The 6,000-nt window shown below is 38.5% G+C and overlaps 1 protein-coding gene across 1 annotated transcript in view; it reads right to left on the minus strand.

Moving 5' to 3' along the window:
* Positions 1 to 5,538, minus strand: part of COL21A1 (collagen type XXI alpha 1 chain) — an 89,138-nt gene extending 83,600 nt beyond the window's left edge. The window contains exon 1 of the mRNA XM_052683057.1: positions 5,505 to 5,538. The gene's annotated coding sequence lies outside the window, so the exon portion shown is untranslated. The remainder of the gene's footprint in view (positions 1 to 5,504) is intronic.
* Positions 5,539 to 6,000: the final 462 nt, after the last annotated feature.

The following is a 6,000-nucleotide window of genomic DNA, read 5'->3' on the forward strand; positions in this document are numbered from 1 at the left end:
TCATAAAGAAGAAGCAGGGAAAGATGCAGGCAAAAGCCTGCTGCAGCTGAGTACAAGTCCATGGGAGAAGCAATAGGAGATGTGCAGTGACAATGGAAAAGTAACGCAGTTAGCGAAAGGGGAATGTCCAAGTACCTGCAGAAAGTGAACAAAGACTGAACAGTTTAGAGAAACTGCAACAGTTTCAGAAAGGTAAATGAATTGGACATGCACCTGCCATAGAAACCCACAGAGTATCTGCAGATGAAGTAGAACTCCGGAAGCTGCAAAAGGCTCACAAATAAACATGTAAGCTTCACACCATAAAATTCAGTTCAATTATCTCCCAAGGAAATGATATCTCCTGAGATACAAAACGTCTCATCCACACCACTAACCTCACATCTCACCTGCAGTCTCACATTTACAAGCGTGACCTGTCATAGGGTCGCAGAACGGTTTGGGTTGGGAAGGATCTTTAAGACCATCTGGTTCCAGCTCCCTTTCCACAGGCAGGGACACCTATGCCCCTTTCTATAGGCAGAGACAAGGCTGCTCAAATGTTATTTTAGATTTCTCATCCAAAGCTCAATAATGGCATTAACAAATATTTAATATTTATGTTTGATATTTCATTCTCCCATGGCAGAGCTACAACTTCAGCCTCTCATTAAAAATTGATAGCTTAACATCAGAAGAGCATTACTTGACTACTGATAAATCTTTTAAATCTCAATCCAAAAGGCATTTCAGAGATAAGCAAGAAAAAAGAACAAATAATGAGCAAGTCATTTAAATGAAAAGACTGTGCAAAACAATTGCAATTTTCACTGTTGGTAGTATGCGGTGTACAAAATAAATTCATACAAGTTAACACAACATGGTAAGTTTACACTCCATATTTATAGCTTTAACACATCCCGTAGCATAAATTATTACGAAGATTGAGTAAAGAAGTGGAGAGGATTAAAGAAATGAATCATATTTAGGCAGATTTTCAAAATTTTGTATCTGTACTTCTCATCAAGTTGTACACTACAAGATAACAGGTTATCCAACCTATTTCAAAGATGTTATTAAAGACAAATGCAATTGATAGATATTTTAATCCAAGCAAGAAAAATATTTCTGAAAGCAGAAAGAAAAAAAAAAACTCTTAAATGAATTGGGCTATTTATTTTTCATGAGACTCAATGAAGCACAGCAAACCCACAGACTCCTCCAATCTACAGCAGAGAAAGTTTGTATTCATGCTCCAACATCTGAAATCACATAAATGTATCTTCTTTTTTGGCATTTTGCACTATGCTGGACTTACTCCCACTCCTCAATGAGGCTGTGCCAGATTACAGAAATTAGTTATTATGGGTTAAATCAAAAAAGCCTTGCTACAGCTTTTGAGTTGCTGAATTGACACACGATTGGCTGCAGAATATAGGGATGGGCAACTTATGTAAGCAACTACCATTGGCAGCTCAGCATCCTGGCTGCAAGCAATGAGTCTGAGGTCTCCCTAGAAACCATGATTTCATAAGGACTGTGAAAGCCCATACTGTTATTTCTCTCTTTATCAAGCAACTTGAGATTCCACAGAATTTTCCTTCCTTCAACAGATCCAAGGAAAACAAAACAGCCAATCAATGGGATAAAATCTGACACGCAAATTGTACAGTTGAAACTCAACTATGTTCTGATGATAAGACTCAGTCAAACTTATTCCTACTGGATATCCAAAAGGTCTAATTTTAAGTGTGCATATGTATATGTATTAAAAACAAAAAAACAAAAAAAACAAAAACAGCAAACAATTTAATCCAATTGACAACTTAATCCTGAAGCAACAGTCTACGAGACCATTCTGTCTGCACTAAGGAATGCAGAGCTTAGATGAGCCAATAGTAAGTGTTGATAACGGAAAGAAAACAGCCATTGGAGCAGAGTGCAGTTACTGGTAATTGCAAATCGTTTAGATGTTGACAGAAAGCCGTCTAATGGTAACACAAAAACTGAACCTATCCAAGTAAACTTTTAAAACAATGTAAAGACTATGTTAGGCGTACACCCAGTTGACAAGGGATACACAGGAACTTATATCCATCGCTGCTTCAATTCTCAAAGTGTGCATAAAAGAACACTGGCAGAGAATTCAGAAACACTACCATTGCTACCAAATTCAACAAGGTCCTTGATATGCCAGATGAATGCTTCTGCTGACAGCTCTTCACTTCTTCCTCTTCCCATGCATTTATTTTTGTTCTCTACATCTTAAAAAGGGAAGGTAGGGCTGGCTTAGTTAATACACATGATTTGCAATGTCATGACTGCAACATTTTGAGTGAAATCAAAAAAGAAGTAGTGGGAAATACACAACAGGTGATTTAAAATGTTTGCTATATGAAGAAAAGACCATCTGTGAGCTCTGTCTGCCTCTTTCAACAAATATCAGAATCAAGAGTTGTATTTTCTGTTTCCATTCCCTTCTCTCCTCTGTTCCTTTTATTTATCAGTCAAAGAGGACTCCAACAAGCACAACAGATTCAGCCTATTACAGTTTCTCATTATCTTTTTCCAAAAATAATGGCTAATACCATTCCCAGTGACACGTGATGTATTGTCAAAAGCCATAAGGGTAAAAATGACAACAAAGAACCCCACTTCAGCTGAAGGTTTCAACATTTTATTTGAAATCTTAGCCCTTTCCATTTATTTAATTATCTTCTCTCTCTTACCTCATTTCTGTAAGCATTCAGTTGGAGATAAAACAGATTACTACGTTGTTGTTTTTTAATTAACAGTAGCCTATAGCCATGGGAAAAACCGGTTAAAGCTTTTGCTACACCTCCAGAAGCTATTTCTATTGTTTTATGGTATGCAGTTGTAACAGGATCAAAAGTACAGCAGTAACAGCAGAGTAGCAAGGTCCTAAGCTGCAGCAAGAAAGGGTTTGGTCAAATACAACAGCCATAGACACAGTAATAAAGGGAAAAAGCTGCTTACCTTCAGAAGGCCTCAGATAGACAGGAATCTCCAACAAAGTACCCTTACCTCCACTGCCAACCCTTAAATGAGGTCTGGGAAGAGGTGGATCCTGACTCCACCCCTTCTGGTCACTCAGCAGCACTGCATGCACCTGAGCTCCCCTGGGTTGGGCATGCCTTCCCGCCAGGTGCTCAATCACTGCTTCAAGCCATGACTCAGCAGTTGTGCTACAGCAGTGAAAGCCACTGTTAACATCTTTGTCTTTTTGGGTCTTTTCATTCCACTGAACTTAGTACAGCCAGCTTTTGACTACATAAAGGAAAGTATCTTGGAAATATTTGATTGTATCTTAAAATTTTGCCAATATATTATATTATTATTTTATAAATACACTCACTGACATCAAACCAAGAAGAATCATATAAGCTAAACAAACAGAAAGAATTCAAGGCTTTCTAGGTCTGTTCTTTAAAATACAGTGGTTGAGGGTGTTTTTTTTTCTTTTTTCCCTATAGCCATTTTCTTATTCAAAAGTAGGCTGTGATTGCTGCAGGAATAGAAATAGTAGCGATTCTAGAGGAACTGAGGTCTTGAACTATCAAAAAACTTAAAATAGCTCCAGTTCTCTTCAGTGGAGCTAAATCAGACTCTCAACATTTAAGACAGTTTTCTGAGGGAAGAAAACAAATTTAGCACATTCATGCTCAAAGAGCAAAATATCTTTATTACATAAATATTTATTCTTTCAACTATTTCCTAAATTTGGTACTTTAATAAACTCTTGAAGGTCCAGATATGCAATAACCCAAGGCAAACATTAAAACCATGCAAGATTTATCTGCTCAGCTGCTATCACCTGCAAAAAGACTAAGGACAATCCAGTAAATATTCAAGCTCACTTTCTTTAAAATGTGATTATTTTTACAGCCTGTTATGAGAAGCTAATTATTTAGATTACATTTATAAAGTATAAAATTCCTCCCCAGTCCGTAACATAGATCCTTCCTTCAGTTCACGAGGCAAGTAAGGACACAGAAGTCCTGCACAGTTGAATAAACAGTGAATGGGCAATGCACACAAACGTTTAGCAAAGGTGCAGGCTGGGAGATGGCCACCACCATCCAGCTTTATTTAACCAGTGTCTCTGGATAAACCCCATCCCAGGAAATTCTTGTGTATTATCACCCTTTGCTTTCAGCTTTGTTTCACTTATGTAAATAGCATTAAGAAAAAAAAATATTCAAAACAAGGTATGAAATTTTCACCGTAGTTGTTGCAAATCATTTTCGAACATAGCAAATGCACTATTTTTTCCCCAGTCCCCCCAAGTGGGTGCCTGAACAAGAAGCTGTTCTAAGTTATACATGAAAGCATACACATTTGGAAGAGAAATGCTATTTTAACAACCATATAGTTAGGTGAAAGTTCATCATCTTTGCCAAAGTGATTGTGTGACCTTTTGGAAAGAGAAAGAATCACCCAGGATATTTTGATTATCAGGTTTGACCCCCCATACACATAAAGCCACAGAATAATTACAAGAAATGCATCTACTATAAAAAAACATTTTTTAGAAAAATATCTATTCTTGTTTTAATGATCCTCCTTCTTCCACTCCCCTTAATCTTTTCTACTGTTGAATTACCCTCACTTTTAAGACACTGCACCATATTTCTGATGCTTTCAGAAATTGCACTGTATTTCAAAGCTGAATTTGCCAGAATCACCAACCACCAGTTCTGTTTATGACTTTCTTACCAAAACTACAAGGTCTCTCCTGCTTCACTTTATCTACACATACACTCAATCCAAGCCACCATCCAGTCCTGCCCTACATATACTTCACCTTCATAAGTTTCACCACACTGCAATACTTGTTTTTCAAATCCCTTCTCATTTTTGTGACTTTCCTCTGAACTTTGTTTTTGCCATCATATTTTTGAGGCACTGACATAGAACAGGGACATACTTGCTATTGTAAAATCTCAGAATCATTCAATTTCTATTCAAAAGACTTACACTTCACACATCCAAACATACTGGTTTATTTTGCCCCAGCACTGTAGCAACAGCACATATTGAGGCAATTATCTTCTGAATAGTGAGAGAAAAAAGTAATATGTGAAGTAACCTACAAAGAATAAATCTCTGACAAAGAAATGATTATTCAGGATGATCTCAAAAGCATTGCTGCTCATGGGTATCCCTTAGCTGTCTGCTACTCAACCTGTTTCTAATTATTTAAGAATGCCCTTTGCTGAAGAAATTGAGGCAGTGTAGGATGAAAGCAGAGAGTGAAATGCAGGATGGCTTCAAGTTATGAAGAGGAAACTGGTAGGAAGCTAAGTTATCTGGGAAGACTCAAGTTGACTGCAGGAACAGGGAAGCTGCATGTAGCCCTGGAAATATTGTTCTGAGGTTGTGGGAAGCTAAATCATAGAAGAACAGACGCCTTACGGTTGGAAAGGGCTTCTGAAGGCCATCTAGTCCAACTCCCCTGCAATGAACAGAGACATCACAGCTAGATCAAGTTGTCGGGGCCTTACCCAGCCTTGCCTTGACAGTCTCCAGGGATGGGATATCAACCACATCACTAGGCAACCTATAAATGGGAGGCAGGAATAAAAGTGAGGTCTCTTCTCTCTTCAACCGCCACTCTAAATGCAGGTAAAGCTGAGGGGACATCTTAGTGCAGTCTGCAACAGAAGGCATAGAGAAGATGGAAGAAGTCTCTCCCTACAGTCACACTGGAAAGTCAAGTGGAAATGGGTACATGCTGGAAAATACAAAATGCCAATTGGAAGGTACTAGTAGAGGCACCGAAATCTCCAGCCTCAGGTTTATTCAAACTTGGTCTGTACAAGGTCCAAACCAGACTGTACTAAGTGCATCTGCTTTGAACATGGCTAGACTACAGAATCGCAGGAGGCCCCTTCCAACTTCCACATTTCTGTGTCTCTGAATCACTTTCCAGGAACCCTCCTTCTCATTCACAAATGCAGCTTACAGGGCACTTGCTCTTTAGGTGCAGAGCCCCCCCAT

The sequence above is a fragment of the Tympanuchus pallidicinctus genome, unplaced genomic scaffold (genome assembly GCF_026119805.1).
Source record: "Tympanuchus pallidicinctus isolate F22 unplaced genomic scaffold, pur_lepc_1.0 scaffold1, whole genome shotgun sequence".
In the NCBI taxonomy this organism is placed as follows: Eukaryota; Metazoa; Chordata; class Aves; order Galliformes; family Phasianidae; genus Tympanuchus; species Tympanuchus pallidicinctus.